The sequence below is a fragment of the Lissotriton vulgaris genome, chromosome 8 (genome assembly GCF_964263255.1).
Source record: "Lissotriton vulgaris chromosome 8, aLisVul1.2, whole genome shotgun sequence".
Taxonomy (NCBI): domain Eukaryota; kingdom Metazoa; phylum Chordata; class Amphibia; order Caudata; family Salamandridae; genus Lissotriton; species Lissotriton vulgaris.
The window spans coordinates 1,079,164,886-1,079,188,707 of NC_141696.1; positions in this window are offsets into that span (position 1 = coordinate 1,079,164,886).

Here is a 23,822-nt window from a genome sequence, read left to right on the forward strand (position 1 = left end):
CGGAAATTCAGCTGAGTTAAAGTTGAATTGAAGCACATGATTACCGCCGGTCTGCAGGACCTGATGCCATGCTGGTTGAAAAATGGCTTTATTAAAGTTTTCGTTATATCTTTTAGTTTGTCGCATATACAAATGATATGGATGAGGTTCTCGACTCCACAAGCACATAGCCTGCATAGCTAGTCTCCTCCTCTACTTTCCCAAGGGGGTAAAAATGGATTAATTGAACCAACTCCCAGGCGAAGCTTCAAACATTTTTCTTTAGTTGTTATCTTTATTCCTGCATTTAGGTAAGGTTGAGGTTTACCGGCTTCGTAATTATTGAGCACAACCCAGCCATGAGCTCGTTTTGATAGTGCTTCCTTGTCCTCTGCAGTAGATTTAAGTCTTATTGACTTTGTGACTAGTTTTTTGAACACACAATGAGCCGTTGAGGTATTCCAAAGTTCTGTTAGATCCAGAGCTTGGATCGAATCCAAGAGGTATTTGTGAGCCGGTGATTTCCCTTTGCGTGTTAGTTCTACCCAAATATGGTTGTTTCAGGGAAATATTTTCCACAGCTCTGATTTTATGCCAGCATTTTGCATAGGCTCCCATTCTCTCTGCCGCTTAATTTTGTAGCCCAAATTCTAGCCGTACTTGGGCTGGAGAAATATATTTAGGAAGCTGAAATATTGCTCTGTAAGAGGTTGTTATTATGCTGTTTAAAGTTGCAGCATCTCTTCCTCTCATTGGTTCACTACTGTAGGTTATCGTGGGCTGCAATTTGGCTCGCAGGACTTTTAAGAAAGGTTCTAATGACCGGCCCGGGAACAACTTTTTCAAGGGTTTAAGTGCCAGATAGGTCATAGCATCCTTCCTTCGCAAGGATTCCAGCTGCAGCTTGAAGGAGTTGTTTTGATCTAAGAGTATCCCCAAGTACTTGTAGCTTGCTACTTGTTGTAGGCGTTTCTCGTCAAGATACCAGCTTGGACTTGTCTTCTTATGGTACTTTACTGTCATAGTTTTGGTTTTAGTAAGAATAATTTTTAAGGCGTTTCGTTGAGAAAAGTTGCTAGTTACGTCCGGGAGATATTGAAGACCAATTGGGGTCTGACTGATCAGGACTAAATCATCAGTGTATAATAAATTTGTCAGTGTCATACCTCCTAACTTTGGGGCATGAGATGAGCAACTGTCCAATTCATCCGGTAAGTCTTCTTCCATCAGTCTTTTTGATTCCATTGACAACTCCTTTGCTGCTTTTACCTTTTGTTTTGGGTGTACATAGATGTTTATTATTATTACTTCCTGTGGAACTGGTTAATCTTTAGCGTTGCTTTTATTGCCTGAATGCAACTTGGAGATGATAATTGAATGTTCATTGGATCAGTCTTACCTATTTCTGTTATAGAGGTTAAGAGCAATAGGCCACCCGAGCAGCGGCCAAAAACAGATCCCTTGGTTGCTGGAAGTGGATGAGAGATGTAGCCCTGCAGTTCAAAAGACTGGTCTTCCCAAGTCTCCTTCCAGAGTTGTCTTTCATCTGGTGGGTGGTTTTTTGCTGTCCATTTGTATCACTAAGACACATTCTGGTACTCGCGCACTTCAAATTATTTCATTCATTCATTCATTCAGAGCGCAATCTCTTCTGTAGTTACTGTGATGAGTGGGTTCTTGTTGTTTCCTGGTGACAGCAGAGTCCATGGTTTTACTTTTTAAATACCCTAAGTATGCAAATGGCCCCAATCCATAGAACCACTAACATATCCACACACAGATACACGCAGACACTCACATATCCACTCACAGATCTACACAGCCACTCACACACCCACTCACAAACCCACACAGGCACTTGTGGACCTCCTCACAGTTTCACACAGACCCTCACACACCTACTCATAAACCCATTGCCTCACTCCCACACCCACTCAAAGACCAACACAGACTCTCACAGACCCATTCAGACACTCACACACCCAATCACAGACCCACTCAGACCCACATACCTACTTTTAGAGGTTACAATTAGGAAATACAATTAAAAAAATAGCAATTCACTGAAAAACCAAACGTTACAGGGACAGTAGATTTGGTGGCAAAGCTCTGAGCAGAACAAAAGTGGATTATGTAGCTAGACTTAGTGACTTTGTTGAAAGTCAAAATCCTTGAGCATTGTCATCCTATGTGCAATTTATTTAAACAAGACAAGGGAACCCAAGGCGCAATATGCTAAGGACCATGGGTAGATACTTATTTTCAGGAACAGAGGTCCTTAGACAAAGGAAGATTTAAGGAAAATGAATATAGACCAAATGGAACTATATTTTTTGAGGAAATGTCCAGCCAGACAATATATTATCCTTGATAAAAAATGATCACAAAACAATAAACCACAGAGTGTGATAGAAGTGGGACACCAGCCGATGTCCGACTAACACACAAAGGGCCCGATGTAGGTCGGTCGGTAACGGCCGAAAATCGGTATTTTCGGCCGTTACCGACCGGTATACCTGAAATGGTATGTAGGGGCACAATTTTACAGAATTAGTAAATTTTCCGATTCGGTAAATTTACCGATTCTGTAAAATACCGAATCGGTATTTTTACCGATTCGGTAATTCTCCGATGTAGGTGGGACTCTTCAGAGTCCCAGGAGCCTTAACGAATCGGTATTTTACCATCAAATCCAAATTGATGGTAAAATACCGATTCAGGTGTGCATGCACACATGTGCATGCACACCTATGCCATGTGACAGGCATACCTGCCCTTAGGACAGGTATGCCTGCCACATGGCACCCGTGTCTGTTTTGGGGGTGCCAGAGGGTGTCAAAGTGACACCCCCTGCACCCTTGTGTGAATCGGTATTTACCGATTTGGTAAATACCGAATCGGTAATGCCCATTCATTCCTATGGGCTCCATAGGAATGAATGGGCATTACCGATTCTGTATTTACAGAATCGGTAAATACCGTTTGTTAAAGATTCGGTATTTCAACATCTGGATATACCTACATATCCACACTTTAGATTTACCGATTTTTAATTACCGAATCGGTAAAATTCGGTAATTAAAAATCGGTAAATCTAATTTACCTACATCTGGCCCTAAGAGAGCACAAACAGAGGGGAAGTAGTAGGCAATAACAGGTCATATGGTTATTGTAAATCATAAAGCAGACAATCCAAAGCATACACATATGCATGAAAGATTTTTTGTATCAACTATGCATTTAGTGCATTTAGGTCGACGACGTTTCGAACCTCAAACAATATCGGTTCATCCTCAGGACAAAGAATAATTGCCTAAAGAGTTAACATTCATAGTTGTCCCCCTTAGGTGGGGATCAACATGCCATACGGTGGGGTGAGGCTGAAAGGGATTCAGCCAGAGAATCAATATGCAACAGTATTCAAAGATGACATCCAGGGATTGACTCAATTAAATCGACAGGGAAGATGCCCTCGTTTAGAGTTCTGGCAATGTAGTGAGCAGGTCCGCAATGGGGGTCCTTGCAGGCATGAAAATACAGCGCCTAAGTGCAATAGCTAATAATGACTCCATCAAGCTAGATAGCTTTGTCATAAGGTTCCCTGAACCAGTTGTTAGCAAGGCAAAAAGCTCTGGAGTGGATGTACCTGGTTACCTTGTCTGCCTTGAATCCAACCTCCCTGGCTACTCCAGCTTCTCCAGAAGTACTGCAAACACTCCTCCTGTTCAGACTAGCAGCAAGTCTCTCTGTAGCCATCTCATATGCAGGTATTAGTCATTTGTTGTCACCAGAGCCCTCTTAGAATCTGGTGATCTTCTGATTTTTTGTCAGTCTTTTTTTATGTGCGGAGTTTATTGTCCTGACTGCGGAGTCACTGTTGTAAAGTTACTATTAAATTGCAGTTTTGTTAATATTGAAAAAGAGTAAACTTACACAAAAATGTAAGTTACCCTTTGTGATTCAGCCCTCAGAGGCCAACCACTTGACCCTTGACAGTCAGTTTTAGTCTCTGGGTTCCACAAGAAACTTTGAGTTCCTGTGTGTGTCCCCTTCTTCAATAAGGAGTTATGAGTTGGCTGTTGTCTTCCAGCAGAGTATTTCTCTTTAGGTAGAGTCTTCCCAGGTCCAGGGACGTTCAGTGTAGGTTGGGGTTGAAATATCCTCTGCAATGAATGTCAATGACAAAATATCGATAACACAAATATCGATATACAAAAATATCGGAACAAAAATATCGAAGTCAAAAATATAGGAATCCTATCCCTAAAAAGGTAAGTACAAATATATCGAAAAAAAAATATAGAATGACAAAAATATCGTTTTTTGTAAAATATCGTTTTTTTTCAAATAAAATAAAAATCTAATATTAACAAAATAATACTTATAAATGTAATAAACATATTTAAAAATGTACTATAATCTTTAAAATTAATACATAATGTAATACAAATTAATACTAATAAATATATAATACATAATATATTTTTCATTAATAATAACTCTAAATTAATTATTTTCATAACTTATAAACAAATAAAAATATAATAAATTACTAATACATTTATTTACATAAAATAATCACATAAATAACAATTAATAACAACATAGTACTAATTAAAAAGCTAAATAAATTTTAGATAGCGTATGAGTAAAAATTACTATTCCCACTCCAGAGAGTGCGACAGTAGGGAAAGTGTTGGATAGCGTCGCGGTAACAATTACTATTCCCACTCCAGAGAGTGCAACAGTAGGGAAAGTGTTGGATAGCGTAGGGGTAAAAATTACTATTCCAACTCCAGAGAGTGCAACAGTAGGGAAAGTGTTGGATAGCGTAGCGGTAACAATTACTATTCCCACTCCAGAGAGTGCAACAGTAGGGAAAGTGTTGGATAGCGTAGGGGTAAAAATTACTATTCCCACTCCAGAGAGTGCAACAGTAGGGAAAGTGTTGGATAGCGTAGGGGTAACAATTACTATTCCAACTCCAGTGAGTGCAACAGTAGGGAAAGTGTTGGATAGCGTAGGATTAAAAATTACTATTCCAACTCCAGAGAGTGCAACAGTAGGGAAAGTGTTGGATAGCGTAGGGGTAACAATTACTATTCCAACTCCAGAGAGTGCAACAGTAGGGAAAGTGTTGGATAGCGTAGAGGTAACAATTACTATTCCAACTCCAGAGAGTGCAACAGTAGGGAAAGTGTTGGATAGCGTAGGGGTAAAAATTACTATTCCCACTCCAGAGAGTGCAACAGTAGGGAAAGTGTTGGATAGCGTAGGGGTAACAATTACTATTCCAACTCCAGAGAGTGCAACAGTAATGAAAGTGTTGGATCGCATAGGGGTAACAATTACTATTCCAACTCCAGAGAGTGCAACAGTAGGGAAAGTGTTGGATAGCGTAGGGGTAACAATTACTATTCCCACTCCAGAGAGTGCAACAGTAGGGAAAGTGTTGGATAGCGTAGGGGTTAAAATAACATACTTATAAAAATGTTTTATTTTTTTATAATACAAATATGATCTCTTAAAGAAATAGAAAACATTTCCAATACATATAAATAATTATTAAATACATAATTAGCAAAATATATGTAACCTAAAATAATCATGAAAAAATACAATTTTATAATATTTAATTACCAATTAATAAACAATTAACAATTATAAAATTAACTTAACAATGATTCTTAATTCATTATTACTTAATTACATTCAAATTAGTTCCCACCATATTCCCCTATAAACACACAACCCGCAACAGAACACATTTATCAATTAATTAATTATTTAAAATTAATTACCAATTAATTAAAATTATTTACCAATTAATAAAAATTAATGTATGCTTCCTACTAATTAATAATTAATTCTACATAATTAAATTACTTCCCACCCTATTCCCCTATAAACCCATAACCCACTACAGAACATATTATTCAATTAATCAATTAATTAAAAATATTTACGACAATAATTAAATATAATTACCAATTATTTTAAATTAATGTATGATTCCTACTAATTAATAATTATTTCAACATTATTAAATTACTCCCCACCCTATTCCCCTATAAACCCATAACCCGCTACAGAACATATTTATCAATTATTCAATTAATTAAAATTAATTAAAAATTATTCTCAATTAATTAATTAGTAATTCCTACTAATTAATAATTAATTTAACATAATTAAATTACTTCCCACCCTATTCCCCTTTAAACCCACAACCCGCTACTGTACTAAAAGACAATATTTAATTAAATTACAATAAAAATAAATAATAAAACATAATAAATACAATATAATATACACAAAATGTATTTAAAAATCGATATTAGTAACATCGAAATTATTTACTTCGATATTACTGACATCGATATTTAAAACTTCGATATTACTAATATCGATATTAAGAGTGTCGATATTACTTACCTTCTATATTATGTCCCTTCGATATTTAAACTTCGATATAATTGTATATCAAAATTTAAAACTCAATATTTTGTCTGTGTACCCTCTGCAATAGCCAGTGATTGAAGAAATTCAATCACTCAAACGAAACTATTTTCTTGCAGCTCTTCACCTTAAGGAACACTCTATTCCTTACTGTAAAATAACCAGCTGCCCCTCTTTTCAGTTGGAAGAACCCATCTGTCACCGGACAGGCCTGTCATTAGGTTCTTGGCCAGTCTCCTATTTAGATGAGCTCTCTCCCATCTGACATGGTCAAAGCTGGCTCTCTTCTCTGTTGGGACTGGAGTCACACTCACTGGGAGAGTCTGGTGAATGACTCCATGCAGTAGGAGCTGAATACATTCAGAAACGCCTTACCTTCTACAAACCTACAAGATCCCTTAGATCGGAATCCCTTGGTTTGGCTATTGTCCCTGCTATTAGGAAAGCAAGGGTAGGGGGACGCTCTTTCAAACATCTTGCTCCCCAGTTATGGAACACCCTCCCCCTGTCGCTCCGCTGTACCCCGAACCTGCTGGCCTTTAGAAAAGGTCTGAAAACATGGCTCTACGGACAGTGATCGGTCTGTTCTTTTATCTTCTTTACCTTTCTTTCTTTCTGTAGTTTTGCTGTGGGTCAGAAAGCACCGGGACACTCCTTGGAGTAGCCGAGCGCTATGTAAGACACCCGTAACATTAACATTAACATGAATGGGAGAAGTCCTCCATGACATCTCCAAGCCACAAGAGGTAGGGCTAAAACTGTCCCTACACACTCCTGGATAGCTAGCACCTGTTAAGTGGTCAGTAGTTAACATTGATGTGCTCTTCTTTGGCTCAGAGTTAGGCTATTGTCCTCTGAATTAGAGTTGTTAGCTTCACCAGCCAAGGAAATTGAGTTGTGGTAAGTGGCAGAACTAGTTTTAAGGCAACTTTGGCACATGCAGCCAAAGCATATTTGTTAAAAAATGCTTTCTCGCTTAAGATATAATAAATTTGGTTTTACCATCAAATCAGATTTTGAAACTTATATGGGAAACACATCTGAAGCATTTCTCTAGCATTATTGCCAGCGATATTGGAAATAAAGATTTTAATCTCATTTAGGCCTCTTCTGGGCAAAATATAGCAAGACCTACACAGTGAAATAGCTTTCAGATTGTATTTCATAGTGAACGTACACTAACCACAATTGTTGAGTTCCCTATTTTCTATGTTTATTACTACCCTACCCTTGGGCTTACAAGGCACACTTTAGATGTTACTTATGAATATGTAAAATAAGGTTTTCATATATGGCAAATTCACTTTTCTCTGCTATGTGTCGCTGCAGTGCATTTAAACTGGAGCCATGCCACAGACACATTTCTGTGCCATTTACAGCAGCAGCGGCTGGTGCAGGTAAGCGTAGGAGGTATTTATTTATTTAATCAGTCCTATTACATCTGTCGTCATCCCCACCCTTCGCTCCACTGTGCTTACCTGAACCACTGTGCTAATGTACAGTGGTGTTACAGGACAGTTAAATAGACCAGGTGGGTAAACTAATGTTACCACTACCATTTCAGGGAAAGAACCCACACATTGTGGAACCTATTAGCCGTGTTCAAGGCACACAGTCCTAATACCAACAAAAATAGGGTCTAGGAAAATATGAAATCTGTGGAACCATGCAGAAAAGGTGCATTTGATATAGTCTGCCAGTCATTGTTCAATCCCTGTGCCCAAACCTGTGATATTCTGCCAAAACTCTGTTTATTGGGATCTTGGTCTAAGGGTGATGTCTTCAGAACCTGACCTTAAGCCAGAGTCTCTGTTGAGAGACTTCCTGACAAAGCCGCAATATAAGGCCACTGGGCTCTGGGGCTCAGAGCCTGGAAGGGATTGAGTGATGTCTAATGATGGCAATAATCATGTGATATATGATGCTATATAGCTTAATTCTGTGACCTGTAAAACCATTTATGAAGTAATTTGTGAGTTCATGAGCAAGCAATTGAAGGCAGCTATGGCTTTTCATTTGATGCCATAGATGAGGATTACATCACAAATAAAATAGTCACTGATTTCTTCATCATTGGCATTTTAACTAGGAAATTGAAACAATTGAATGAAATACATCCATATAAACCCATCTAAATATCAAAGGTGAATAGGGATCATGCAGCAATTTTCTAAAAATGCACAGAGGATGAGCAAACTGCTAGCCACCTACGGATGGCCAATACAATATGGCTATCTGCATGTGCCACAATCAACTTTCCACACTGACTCCAAATTGCCCAGCCGTTCAAAAATGATACTCAAATTTGTTCAATCTCTTGGAGCACACCAAAACATAATTATTATACCTCCGGATGCACCAATGCTTGTTCAGTTTCTTGTGCCAGTTGAGTACAGTTGAGGCAATTGTAGAATGCTAGTAATCAAAAGATGAGCCACTAGGAACCGAAAGAATATTTAATGTTCGAAACACAACTTATCCTTCTAAATACTGTAATGATGGTCCAGCAACTGTAAAAAAGAATATAGGTCCAACAAACTTTCTCTCATTTCTTTAAAGCAGCACTCAAGGATGGGACAAACCCATGTAAACTTTCCTTAATGACAAACGATAAACCCTTCTGAATAGTCCCTCGATAAATTGAAACAATGGTACATGTAGAAAACTGCACTTGTATGTTAGAGCTATTCAGGAGCTGGTGCAGCATTATATTGAGCTGCTCCCATTGTGTATTTTATGTTAACCTTCTCAGATGTTTAGTCCAAGTGTTCAAGATCTTTACTTTTAAAGAGATGTAGAGATCATTTGATGTAGGATAAGCCTGCAAGTTGAATCTATTTCTGAACCATTGTAGACAGACTAAATCATAAAACGCTGTTTTACATATTTTCTGAACCAACCTCCAAATATATGTTTTCCTGCATTGAAGAAAAAGAGAGAAAACCTTGTTGGGCTATACACCGGCAATGCTTCATAATGTCTCCTCTTCCTGTTCAGAAATTGTAAAGGTTAATTCATATTGATGTTCCAGGTTCCCCTACAAGTGAGTGCATTTACTCTATCTAATTTTTTCAATTTCGTAGCCCAACATCAATATCATTGACACGATGCATTCAAAGTTTGACAACTGAAGCTTTAAAAAAAGTTGGGTTCCTAAATATAGACACAAAATCATAAAACCCATCTTCCACAAACATTTGAAGGAGGGAAAGGCTTCATTGCAAATTAGAATTATTAATTACTGATCTATGAAATAACAGGGGCATGACTACAAGGACATCTTTTTCATACACTTGAAGGCTCTACACTCTCTACCCAAATACACACAAATGTTACATAATGCAACCTACAAAGCTTTACTTGTCCAAATGAATTATGTCACCTCACCCATTTCATTTTTTGAAATGTTTCTTGTCAATGAAGAAGAGAAAAGTGTGAAAGAGGAACAAAGATTGCAGATTGTATTTATCCCACTAACTAGCAAAAGGGCTCTATGTTGCCATTTATTCATGCTCAGTAATATTGAATAAATCATTTCACCATATTTTAGTTACAGCATAGCTTGCATTATGTTTGCAACTCAAGTTTTCAAATGTTAATATTGTCAATAGTAACTCTAACATAGAAATCAGGGGGTTGAGATTCAACAATGTCATTGATTTGACACCTGCACTTACAGAACAGCATTTATCTCCCATCAGAAGGTCTTACATAAGTTATCTTCCCCAGTTTTACAACGATAGCTATAGAAGTAGGTGGAAGGAGCACCACTGTTGTTCCACAGCAGAATATTAACACCAGTAAGAGTTAAATAGGCTGTGGTACAAAGAAAATGTCACCCTGGTGAACCTAGGTGGAAAATATGTTTCCTTTATAATAGCAACTAAAAATTCCCACTGGAGATTCACAGCCTTTTCTGCATTTAGGAAGTGTACTGCCAGTGGAGAATCAGTATTCACTGTTAGGTGAAAGGCTATCATGAAATAATGAGAATTAGTGACTAACTGCACAGTTCATGAAGCTAACTCAAGTGTAGTAAAGTTAGGAATGTGCACCGTGCACATTGTGAAGATTCTGCCCAAGGGCAGTGACTCTGCCCCGAGTACAGAGACTCCACACCAATTGTAAGACTCATACGTTTATTACACATAAGTTACCTTCATGAATCTGGCCCTAAGAGTTGAACTGGTATAAACCCAGCCTGACTGAATTGCATGACTTTTTGGATTGCTTCCATCAACCTGTTACCCAGAATAATCAGTAATATATTATATTCAGTAGTTAACCTAGTAAGGTCACTAGGATACTCAAAGGCTTTGATATTTCAGAGACTTTGGGTATTTTTCCCATACTGAAAGATTTTGGTATGGGGGGATAGTATTAGCTTGTTAAACTTAGAAACATGCTGAGGAGTTAGTTCATGTTTGAACTAATTATATATTTATTTAGCAAGCCCTTCTTCCCCAAGGAGGCTTTTCTGATAGCACTGATATAATGGTGTGTTGGACCTATCATCCTTAGAGTGGTCTTCTCTCAGACTTTGCTTGTCTCCTGTTTTTGCTCATTCTTTTTGTTGGTCTTAGGACACTGAGCATTTTATCACTGTTGACCAGTGTTAAAGTGCATGTGCCTCTCCCCTTAACAAGTTAATATTGGTGTATATACAATTGGTATATTTAGTTTACTTGTAAGTCCCTTGTAAAGTGGTATACCATATACTCAGGGCCTGGAACCTAAATACTTCTAGTAGGCGTGCAACACTAATTGTACCAATCACACAAGTAGCCTTTCAAATCTGCCTCAGACCTGCCAGTGCATACTTGTGTGCGCAGTTTACTACTGCTTCAATTTAGCATTTAAAACTACTTGACAATCATTAAACCCCCCTTTTATTACACATAGGTCACCCCTTAGGTAGGCCCTAGGTGCCCTTTGGGTCAGGGTGCTGGGTAATTAAAAGGTAGGGCATACACTGTTAAGATTTGCATGTCCTAATAGTGTCAAACACCAACATTGATGCTGTGGTGGCACTGAGTGATGCTGTGGTGGTGCTGAGTGGTGCTGTGGTGGTGCTGAGTGGTGCTGTGGTGGTGCTGAGTGATGCGGTGGTGGTGATGAGTGGTGCTGTGGTGGTGCTGTGTGATGCTGTGGTGGTTCTGAGTGATGCGGTGGTGGTGCTGAGTGGTGCTGTGGTGGTGCTGAGTGATAATGTGGTGGTGCTGAGTGATAATGTGGTGGTGCTGAGTGATCCTGGGGTAGCGCTGAGTGATGCTGTGGTGATGCAGAGGGCAGAAAGGCACTAAAAGCAGTCTAACAAAGGGCAGAAGGGCAGAAAAACAAGGGAAAAACGAGTCTAACAGAGGACAGAAGGGCACAAAAAATCAGTCTAACAGAGGACAGAAGGGCAGAAAAACAAGGGAAAACGAGTCTAACAGAGGGCAGAGGGGCACAAAAATCGAGTCTAACAGGGGGCAGAAAGGCACCAAAATGAGTCTAACAGAGGGCAGAAGGGCACAAAAAACGAGTCATACAGAGGACAGAAGGGCAGAAAAACAAGGGAATAACAGAGGGCAAAAGGGCACAAAAACGAGTCTAACAGAGGGCAGAAGGGCAGAAAAACAAGGGAAACATGAGTCTAACAGAGGGCAGAAGGGCACAAAAAGCGAGTCTAACAGGGGGCAGAAGGACAGAAAAACAAGGGAAAAACGAGTCTAACAGAGGGCAGAAGGGCAGAAAAACAAGGGAAAAACGAGTCTAACAGAGGGCAGAAGGGCACAAAAAACTAGTCTAACAGGAGGCAGAATGAATCCCGCCCTTCGTGTTTGTCCACGAAGATGCCACCGTTTTGTGCAATACCTCTACTCAACTGGAGTACTTTCTACTGTCTAATCAGTAAGTGCTCCCTCGTTGGCTAAATGTATAGGGGCAGATTTACAATAACTTGCGCATCCCCAGGGATGCGCCAGTTATTGTGCACCGCGGCTCCGCCATTCATGGCCCGCCGCATGTACAATGCGGCGCTTCATGTGGTAAAAATGGCACAGATGCGTCACGCATCTGGGCCGTAAAAGCAGCACATTGCTTGAGCTGCGTCGCAAGCGCGACGCAGCTCCAGCAATGCTTTGGGGGGCCCTATCTCCCCAATGCTGCGTCAAGCCTTGCGCCTGCTTCAAGCAGGCGTAGGGTTTTGACGCAGCATTGGTCTAAAAGTGACTGAGTGAAATCTTGTAGATTTCACTCAGCCACTTTTAGGAGGCGTTCCTGCGCAGGAAATCCCTCCCCTGCGCCGGAACGCCTCCTGATAGAGCAGGGCTTTACAACGTGACGCATCTCTCAGCATTGCTGGACGCAGCTCCAGCAATGCTCGGGGGGGCCCTGTCTCCCCAATGCTGCATCCAGCCTTGCACCTGCTTCAAGCAGGCTCAGGGTTTTAACGCAGCATTGGCCTAAAAGTGACTGAATGAAATCTTGTAGATTTCACTCAGCCACTTTTAGGAGGCGTTCCTGCGCAGGAACGCCATTCTCTGCACCGGAACGCCTCCTGATGGCGCAGGGCTTTACAACGTGACGCATCACTCAGATGCGTCACGTTGTTAATACCCAGCACCATGGCGCATCTTTTGTGCTGGCGCTGCATCACAAAAGTGACACAACTGCGGCGCAAAAGAGGCGCAAGCGGCTTGTAAATCAGCCTCATAGTGCTTTTACTACACTGTAGCTGCGTAAAGGGCCAGAAGATGTGTCTCCAGTGACCATGTGTGCCTGTGCCTGTGTTACAGGCAGACATGGTCACTGGAGACACGTCTTCTGGCCCTTTACGCAGCTGCAGTGTAGTAAAAGCACTATACATTTATCCAATGAGGGAGCACTTACTGGATTAGCCAGTAGAAAGTACTCAAGGGCAAATGGCAAAAAAATCTGCGATTTCGCGGGAAAATTTGCAAATTCGCTGATTTGTTTTGCGATTTCGCAGGAAAATCCGCAAATTTTGCCCATGCTTAGTTATAATTGCCACTCTGCATGACTACTGCTCTGGAAGAACTGCTTTTCTGCTTTGCTCTGCCGCCCTGCTACCTACTGAGCTCTGCCCTGCTGAGGACAAGGACTGGTTCCACCTCCCTTGAAGCCAGGTTGACTCCAAGGGCTTGGTAGCTTGCTCCTGTTCTGAAGCCTCAGGGCCATCAAGACTTCCTTCAACACTGCAACAGCAGCTGGACTCTGCCATCTGTGAGACATGCCCTGCGAAGTGGTGCTAATCCAGTACTGCACCTTGAAAGTGAGCTTTTGCTATGCAGAACTGTCAAAATCGATACAGTGACAACGTTGCACAGATCGAAAATGACATCTTGCCCTTTGACACCAATGCAAGAGCTGATCAATGACATCACTTTTATGGACAGCGTGGTTCGACAAGGGTGCATAGCCTGCATCGTGAAGGAGTTCATCGACGAAGCCTTCATCACCTGCCTGGATCAGAACCGACGCATCAGGTCTTCAAAGCCAAGGTTTCCTGCATTCAAGGTACTTTTTCAGTGGGACCTGCTTGAGTCCTGTACCCATCCTGTTCTCCATGCAGTCAACCTGAACTTTGGATCTACCCCAGTCAAGCACGACCTCAAGTAACCCCTAAGCACTATTTGCTAAGCTCTACATTTTTATTTATTCTTTAAAAATTCATAACTCTGGTTCTAATTATTTGATTTTTATCATTTAGATCTTGGTTTACTCATAAAACTATAATGTATTTTTCTAACACTGAGTTGAATATTTTCGTGGTGTTTTCATTCTGTTACACTGTGTGTGTGTGTGTGTGTGTGTGTGTGTGTGTATTGCACACATACTTTCCACAATGCCTATTTAGATAAGCATGACTGATCTGTGCCAAGCTAACAGAGGGTGAGCACAGGTTATCTTTTAGTGTGTATCTAGCTTACCCTGACTAGAGTGGTGGTTCATGCTTGTACAGTGTGCATTTTCTGACAACCAGAAACCCCAGTTCTAACATGGTACTACAGATTTCTTCATCAGTGACTGGAGAGAAAATATCTTCTTGTCATTCAATGGCATGCATTCTAATTTGCAATGCTGCAAATATCTTCAATGTCAGCCTCTGTCCGATGGGACCTTAATGATATAAAATGTAATGGTGGGTTTAGCTCGTGGAGTTGAACTACGCAGAATTACGTAGAGTTGCATAAAAACTCTGTAGAATTCCGTGGAATTCCGTGGAATTCCGTGAGCGGGCGGAGTTGCCCCACTCACCGACTCCTTTAAAGCTACATATGACCTGTTGAGTCACTATGTGTACATATCACGAGGAGCACTTAAAATTCTGATTCACACAGCTAAGAGTCAAAATGTTGGTTACCTTCATTCCATTGAGCGCTTCAGTCTCACACCAGGAGGATGCAGGGACATGCCTGCCAAGTGTCACGCATTAGGCGTGACACTAGAGCATTTCAGTGTGGTAATCCGCATTACCGCACTGAAATGCATTTTCACGCATATGCGTGGTGCCTCAGCACTCTGACTTTGAAGTGCTACCACGGTAGTAGAAGCTGTGCTCCATTAGGAGAAGTAGCATGAGCCTAGTGCGCTGCTGGCAGCATGCAGTGGAAAAATTGTGAGCTATCTGACCTCCGCCTGCTGCACACCTAGTGAAGAATTACAAACTAATTTATCTTTTGAGAGTCCGAGTTGGCAGGCACCCACCGTGCCACGACAAGGGGGCTGGCTGCATTCATCAAACGAGTGAGTCTCAATCCTGGCCGTGGTGCAGCCTTATGTGACTTGGCTGTAACTACAAACGGGTCGCCAAACGGACAGGGTCTGGGTAAGGTAAGTGTACATTACGGTCAAAGCTGGGTGCTGATAAATAAAATCGAAGACAGAGCAGCTGTTATAGTGTGAGGCTGTTTATCAGCCGTGCATGTGATTCGACAGCTCTTGTGTACAGGACACGGGCGGAGTTTATTGGGTTTGGACGGAGGCGGCAGTTCTCTGCTTGTTTCATGTGCCCTGCACTTCACATCCAGACTAAGTGACAACGCGTTGTGGCCTACTCTGTAACTGGTGTTCGTTGGCAGTAGTGCCCGTGGGCAGCACCCCCCCTGCTTTATGCCTCTTAGTCAGTGTGATGCCGGGTATCTTGATGTTGTGCGTGAGCTGAGGCGAGCTGCTGGATTTATTTCAGTATGTTAATCAGTCTCCCCACAGCCACTTCAGCTGGCGTGGAGAGGCAGCGTGAAACTCAGGCGGCTCCCTGGCACAAGTGGAGCTTGCCCGGTGAGTGAGGCAACAAAAAAAAAACAGGGAGAGCAGAGCCGAGCCGGGGGCGGCTCTGACTCGAAGAGTCAGTGCACGAGCCGAGCCTTTCGAATATTTGCCACATAAATCATGCAGCAGAGAGCTATTCAAAAACAGTGGGACTGGTGGGACAGGACTGTTTTTCAACAAATGCGCATAACTGTGACACTAATAAACATTTGCATATCATTGTAAAAGAACGTGTAAATATTGAAAATGAGGAAGAAAGTAAGGAAGGGAAGTGACAGAAGGGCATTAGGGACCTTAAGGGAGAAGTGGAGGGATGAAAGATATACGGAAGGAGCATAGAAGAAATTAATAGCTCAAAAACAAAAGGAAAAAAAAGGTAATGCTAAAGCAGCGCTTTGTTTTTGAAAGTTTCTGAGTGTCATGTGTGAGTTTTCAGTATTGAAATGGAAGTCAACAGATGCTGTTTTGGTCACGCACGGCATTATCATGACCAGTTCAGAGTCTGGTGAAGAGACCCTGGAGTTGTGTTCTATGGAAGAGTTTACAGATCTCAATAACGGCACCAGCTGCAGCCCAGTACACGCATACATGGTGGAATGCTTTCAGCTAACCACACTGAGATTCAGCAGTGCAAGCTTTCCTCATGATTTGAGTGTGTGTATGTGATGTTATTTATTTGGTGGTGTACAGTTGTGTTAAAGTAATTATGTGTGTCAAGACAAGTGTTTGGCGGAGTGAGATAGTGAGTGTTTGTTGTATTTGCCAAGTGTGGTGGTAATAAATCTCAGACCTCCTTTGCTTATCCTCTCTTTAAACTCAGGAGTTAAAGATGTGATGCTAAGGCCTACCTACCCTCAGGTGGGCGACACGTTTCTCGGTGGTACTTACTTTCCTTTCCTCTATAGGTTAATGTCAGCTGACATATTACTTAAGAATTGGACTGCGAAGCAATAGAACTTAGCCATTAGTTCCAGCACATACTCTGTCAGCATTATATCTCCTCCAACACCCCCAGCCAATGCTTAATTTGAGCTGGTGGTTGCAGATGGGGCCTACCAACACTAATTTTTGGAGGCCAGCACTTATTTTTCTTCATCATGACTTTGACCCAGAGCAAGAGAGAGAAAAACACACAAGGAGAAAGAAGAAGGATATTATTTAATATGCTTCCCTCGTCTTCATTGCTTGATTTTGCTTGCGAGAAAGTGTCACTCATACTCGTTGAATGTCACTCATAATAACACTGAAATTATGAAAATGTCACACATGAGCAATCTGAAACCTTGGCAGCTATGCAGGGAGTTTGAAGATCTCAGTCTGCGGTGCTCCTTAACCAGCCTAATCTGTGCTCACAGCCAAGGTGAAGCAGCTCAAAGCAGACCCATGTTAGATCTGTCGGCGGTTGCAGCAACAAGCGCGCAGTGGCTTTGCCAGTGAGCAGGCTCCTCCTGTCACATCCCACACGAGATTGTGTCCGAGGCGATTACATAAACAAGTTGAACCGGAAACCAAGAATTTTACCTACCCCACTACCATGTCATTATGCTAGAGGTGCATGAATGGCCAAAATTAAAAATTTTCTTGATGAAGGACAAGTATAATGCAAATTAACTTCAGTTCCTCCCTACCTATCTCCAAGTCTTTATCTAACAATAATGCTTGCATGCAAATTATAGACTCCAGAGTTTTTCAGGAAGATATTCATAAAACCACACTCTTGAGGGGAGCAACTACAATTCATTTAGTAAGGAGCCGCCGAGTGCATTACCGGGGAATTAATTGTTGCATGTAAAAACATCTGACAAAGGTGGGCCGCGGGGAGTTGCACATGAAAGCGGCACTAGAGTTCAAGTGACAAATGAATAGTTTCTCTGCGAACAACCAGGAGACAAATATTGAGGTCGAAGGCGCCGTAGACGTACTAGTCTAATTATTTGAACGTCCTGGAAATGTTTACCTAACCTGGCATGGCACATGTCGACTGTTTACATACCTATGAGTTTAATAGTGCCCTACAAGTTTCAGAGCCAAGAATGGGATAGTGACACTGTCCAATCTTTGCCATCTGAGGGGTGCACTCAACCCCAGATGTAGATGTATTATACGACAGAGACCCATATGAGGGCAGAGTCCATTTCCTTGTCTGTCTTAGGATCCGTAGCACCCTTCTTTCACCACTGGTGTCTGTGTGTTTGTGAAGAAAGGTGATCAAAAGGGGGGAATATTAGTGGCGCTGTGCTGGTAAACTTTGCTGCGCAGCGTAGGTGGAGTTTTTTGTCGAACTCTGCCTTCCATGCAGTGTCAAAAGCTCTATGAACTCTGCCAGCGGAGCGGAGCTCACAATCCACTGCTAATAAATTGTCCCTGGTGTCAACCGGCTACTTTCTGGGTCAAACACCTTTCTCTCCGAGTAGTGTTGTATGTCACAGCAAGTTCTTTGTTCAATTGTGTGGTTCTTGTGAGATTAATTTTCAGAAGCAGCTTGATAATTTACAAAAGTTCACATTAGCAACTTTCGGCACAGCCATTCCTGAAGTATTGTCAAGGTAGTCATGTTCAGTATACAGGGGCGCATCATAATCCCTCTCAGAGAGGAACCAATTATTTCTCTAGAATATATTATTCACACCCTTTAACTAGACATTTTCAGCCTCTGATATGCCAAGTAGACAAGTCTTACAGGCATCCTATATAACTTTTCCTGAGGTATTTCCTTAATTATTATCAAAATAGTCTGCAGTGAAAAATCTCAGTTTCACAAACCTGGTCCTGTTAAGAAAAATAAGTCAGCCTTCCTGATAGGCAGTTGTCGCAGATTTGGCTTAACCAAAAAATTAAAAGAAAAACAATTCAGACATGACTTTCATATTGCTAACTGAGGCAGAAATTAGCTCTCATTTCTCCATGGTCTTCATTAAAGGCTTGCTTCATTGAGCAATTTTTCTAAAATCTGAGAGGCATATTTATGAGTGGGATTGCATCACGCTTGCACAACGCAATGTGGTGAATGTGCGACACAACCACAAAATGCCATTTATGAATCTTGCATGACCCTGAGTGGGTTCATAAATACAGAGTAATGTAATGAAGAGCAAAGCACAGGGTTGAGTTACTCTGAACCTGGGAGGCATTCCACAGGTGTTGTGTGGGTGTTCCCATGCAACAGCCATGGATTTTGATGCATTCCCATATTTAAGTGGTATACTTGGGAATGCCCCAAAATGCTACGCCTTCCCCAGTGAGGTGTAACGAGGAGAAATATCTTTCTTGTTAATTCCTCTTCTTATGCATGCTGCATTCTTAGCACACACATAAAGAGGAAATGCCTCTGGGGATTGTTTTTGTACAGGAAGGGCTAGTTGGCTTGCCTCCTTATCAGAGCCTCAGGGGCAGGCTTCAACAACATTGTACCCAGCACCATGTCTCTGACAGCAATGAGCCCTACCCTCCCAAGTCCTGTCACCCCAGTCATGGACCCTTGAAAGTGGGTCTGAAGGTGCTCTGCCAGTCTAGCTGTGGTTCCAGCAGAATCGATATAGAATGATGCATTGTCATTCAAACCTCCACATAAAAATCGCAGCCAATGCATTCCCGACCCAGGACTTCGCATCACAGCCCACAGTCTCCTTCGAACTGCTGCTGCACCATGCATCTGCATCACAGTTCTTCACACTGCAAGTCCCTCATTGACAGTATCCTCAACGACAACGCAAGACTCACATAGCAAGCTCCGCAACAAACAAGCAAAAAGAAATAAAAGAAACTCAAAAGAAATTTAAACAATGTGCACCAAATAAATGTCAGCAATTATATATGAAATTGTAATTTATTCTCTTTCAAATATTTTTTCGAATTTTACATTTGCCATACCTCTTTCGCATGTACCTGTTAAGCTTTCCCCACTCCAAAAACCTGCCCACTAAAAAATATAAAAATCGCGCCACCTTTCGTACTAGAGCCACAGTGCCCATAACTTGCTGATATCCGCTATGCTAATTGCCTTTACAAATGTTTAGGTTCATTTCATTTCACTATTTGTTCAAACAATGTTCTCTCATGTTTAACTACAATTGCAATTGGGGTTGATTCAAGTTGTTCTTCACAATTTCAACAAAATCATTTTCTTGTCATTAATACTGTTGTGACACAAGTTAAAAAAAAATGTAAAAAAAAATAACCATGGGGCATATTATCAAGGGGGTTTATCTCCGCTTTTTTGGCTTTAAAAGCCAAGAAAGCGGAGATAAAATTATCTCCCTATTACCTAGCTGCCGCTAACACCAGTTAGCGACAGCTAGTAGGAGATAACGACCATCTTGGGCCCCACTTTGCATGTCAGTGATATTTATCACTAATGAGATGCAAAGTGGGCGTGCCAAGATGTTAGCGACTGAAAACAGTCGCTAACATCGCTATCTCCTATTACCAACTTTTGGAGATATTCGCGCTAAGCGGGAATATCTCCAAAAGCTAACACCTGCCCTGAGCAGTTCCTAGCCATGTTATCCAATGGGAGGTGGATAACATGGCTAAGAGCATTAGCTCGCTAATGCATGAATATCGCTGACTTTTCAGCGATATTCATGCTTTGCAGCGATTTTTACCGCATTTGCGTTAAACCTTGGTAATACCAAGGTTTATTTGCGGTATAAAACGCCGCAGCGCTGCGGTAAATTTTTGTCTCTAACCAAGCAATAGCGATATTTATCGCTATTGCTTGGTAATATGCCCCTATATTTGTCCCCGTTTCACGTGTTATTTGTAATAGCAAATTCTCACTGGGAGAACCAGATGCTAAAAATGGAGCAATGATGGACTATTCTGAATAGTAAAACACACAGACACATACTAAAAATAACATTTCATGCAGTTTAGGAGATGAAAACCGTCGTGTCTGCAATGCAGAAGGACGAGATACCACACAATCTTGCAGGAATCAATCCTTCAAGGGATAACCGCCTGACTACAATAACTTACCAATGGCAGAGTGTAGTGTACAAGCACAATGTACAAAACATTTACAATTTTTCCGAGATCCCTTCCATTGCACCCTCACAGAGAGAGGCATTATATCAGCTCATAATCCCACTACGAGATGTTTTAGCAGCTATGGCGTGGTAGTTGTGGAGTGCATGGCACATGGCCTATTCTCGCCTTCTGCTTGGGCACTTTTGCTGAGAGCTCCTTGTACATCTCTCTGTGCCGTAGCATCCCGAGCATGTGTCTTTCTGCAAGCTCGATGACACAGGTTTCCTCCTTCTCTGAAATCTTTGATTCTTGGGAAGATTAAAAACTGAAAATAAACAAAAAAAAATGTAAAGCAAATCCAAGAGAAACCAAAATGCACGAATAAAAATGCCTTTCACCAAAAAAAAACAGGTCCGGATCTCACATCCACATGTTTTAAGGGACAGTCCACTCAGAACAATATCATCTTGCTATCGGACTGTGTATGGGAGCAATTTACTCTACTTTGCCTGTCACATACAAAATCCTCCATCTGCATCAGAAGTGATCAATAGAAACACTAGTTAATGCAATAGTTGTGGATTTTGTTCTCCACAAAACTATATTTTTTAAAGATTTTTAAAACACAAGGCTGTTTGATGCGAAAAGAAGAAAAACCCCAACTCAAATATTACTTCTAGGCACTCCTTTGCCCTGTAAGTAGAAAACATGCTCCTTATAGGTCCGGCAAACTGTTCTGATTCCTTCAATGTGGCCTAAGCAAACATTTATACAAATTGCATGAAATCTATGGTGATATTGGATAAACTTTTTCACATTTGCACAACCACTTTCGTATAAATGTGTGTGTGTGTGTCTGTGTGTTTGTGAGACATTCATCTATTTAAAGCAGAAGTATTGACTAATCCCTTGAGATTATCTTTCTCTCTCAGAATTTTTTAGAGCGACGGCATGTGTGTCTTTCATAATTATTTGCTGATTTCTGGTTATCTTCTTTTTCCCTATTACAGTTTTTACAACTTTGTATTTTTTTGCAGACAGAGGTTTAAGCTATATGATCAATACCAGCTCTCTTAATGCTTTCTCAGCCCTGTAATGGAATCTTGTAATTACAATAGATCATTTTTATCAAAACTGTTCTGCAGACACTTTACTTTGATTTAAATGTCTTCACCTTCGAAAGTCCTTTCTCTGAATTCACAACAACAGCAATAACTTTTTATGATCCATGGAAGTATACTGTTTTTTCTTCTTTCCTTTGAAGATCAGTCGCTGGCATTTTGCCCTAATGGCTGTCCATCTTTCTTTCACTTGTTCCCATTATCATCTCTCTTGAGATAATAATTTGTTGAGAAAAAAATAAATAACACTCTTGGTGCCAGCATTTAACAAGAGATGTTAAATATTTCAGTCGGAATCCACTGTCATCAAGGGACTCCTTGCTGAAAATGCTAGCAAGCATGAAGGAATTGGCAGCTCAGTTAACATTTGCATTGATATTGTTTTAATGAACCTTTTAAATACCCTTATAAAAACCATAATATTCATAAACACGGTATAAATTCTCGCTCACACTCAGAAGGAAAAGGACTCTTTTCCCCTTTTTTGAACATATGACCTTCTTGAGATGTTTATGGATACATATGAATAATTAGGTGTTTGTTTTGCAGTATAAATTGCAAGCGTAGTTGTTATTGATTAAGTTAGGTTTGACAATCAATCTAATTCAGTATAATTACCAACATATAAAAAAAACTATCATTTTTTGATGCATGTTGGGAATTTTGTTCATTGAAGCGAGTAACTGCAAGAGAAAAGATACAGTCCTATTCTGCTTTGTTTTTTGTGGCAGATAAGGAGAGGCCTTTACACAGGTTAAGTTAAGACTATATGACCACATGTCTCAAGTTACACGTACACATTCACTTATTCAATTTTATTTGTAAAATGATTTTCTTAGATATATTTTGTAATATTATGAGGGGTCAAATGTAATCAAAATGGCTGTGGATGATGCTCAGAAAACAAGGACTAATAACAGGTGAACACCAACAAACTTGGGGGCCTATTTATGAACCGGTTTGTGCAGTGTTTGCACCACGCAATGTGGTACATGCATGACAAAAACCTTAAGTGAGATTTATGAAGCCACACAAGGCTACTCTGTGTGGCCCTGAGTGGCTCCATTGACCTGGAGGAAAACAAAGCAGAGTAAATCGCTGTGTTGCCTTACTCTGGATGAGGGAAGCATTCCGTGACTGTTCCCACTCAACTCCCACGGTTTTTTACGCATTCCCAGATTTAACAGTACTGGCAAACCTGGGATTGCACCCAAAATAATACCCCTTCCTAGGAAAGGCATAACAAGGAGAAATATTTGTATTTATCCTCGTGCATTCCTATTTCTATGTGTGCTGCTTTCTGCAGTGCACATAGAGGAATATACCTCTCCGGATTGTGTTTGTGCACAAAGGTGCACCTTCCTTCACAAAAACAATCCTGCATGTAATACAGGCACCTTTGTACCATTGTACAAGGGTGCCTACACTGGCACCAGGCTGCCAAGCAAGCACCAGCAGGGGAAAAAAGGCATGAGCTGCATTGCCTTAAATACAGCGCATTCCCACCATTTCCCTGACATGCAAAGCAGCACAGCAAGCTGACTTGCTACGCTGCACTTCGTGACAAGTTCATAAATCTACCCCTTTCTTTTTTCTGGTACTCACCAGTTTTTTGAACATTGCATTCTCGCCCTTAAAATTGGTAAACATTCCCTCTTTAGAAGAACAGGAGTAGATCAATACCTATGGCTGATTTAGTGCATACCGAAGAAAACAGATAATGATATAGCAGAACAGGTTCTTCCTGGGGAAACATATTTTTCTCTGCAGTAATAAGCTAATTATGTTACAATTATCAGACAGAATATTTGCAATATGTAAATATCCTCCTAGCTCCATCATTTGTGCTAGGAAAAATTGTTTCATAAGGGAGTGGCATGAAATTTACAGACCAATTCTAAAATACCTCGGAGTAACTGCGACTATCATAGCTTCCATTGATAACTTCTGGAATCAACATTAAACACTAACAACTCAGAAATGTACTTCAAAAGTAAGCAGTGGCCCACCGCAGTTCTT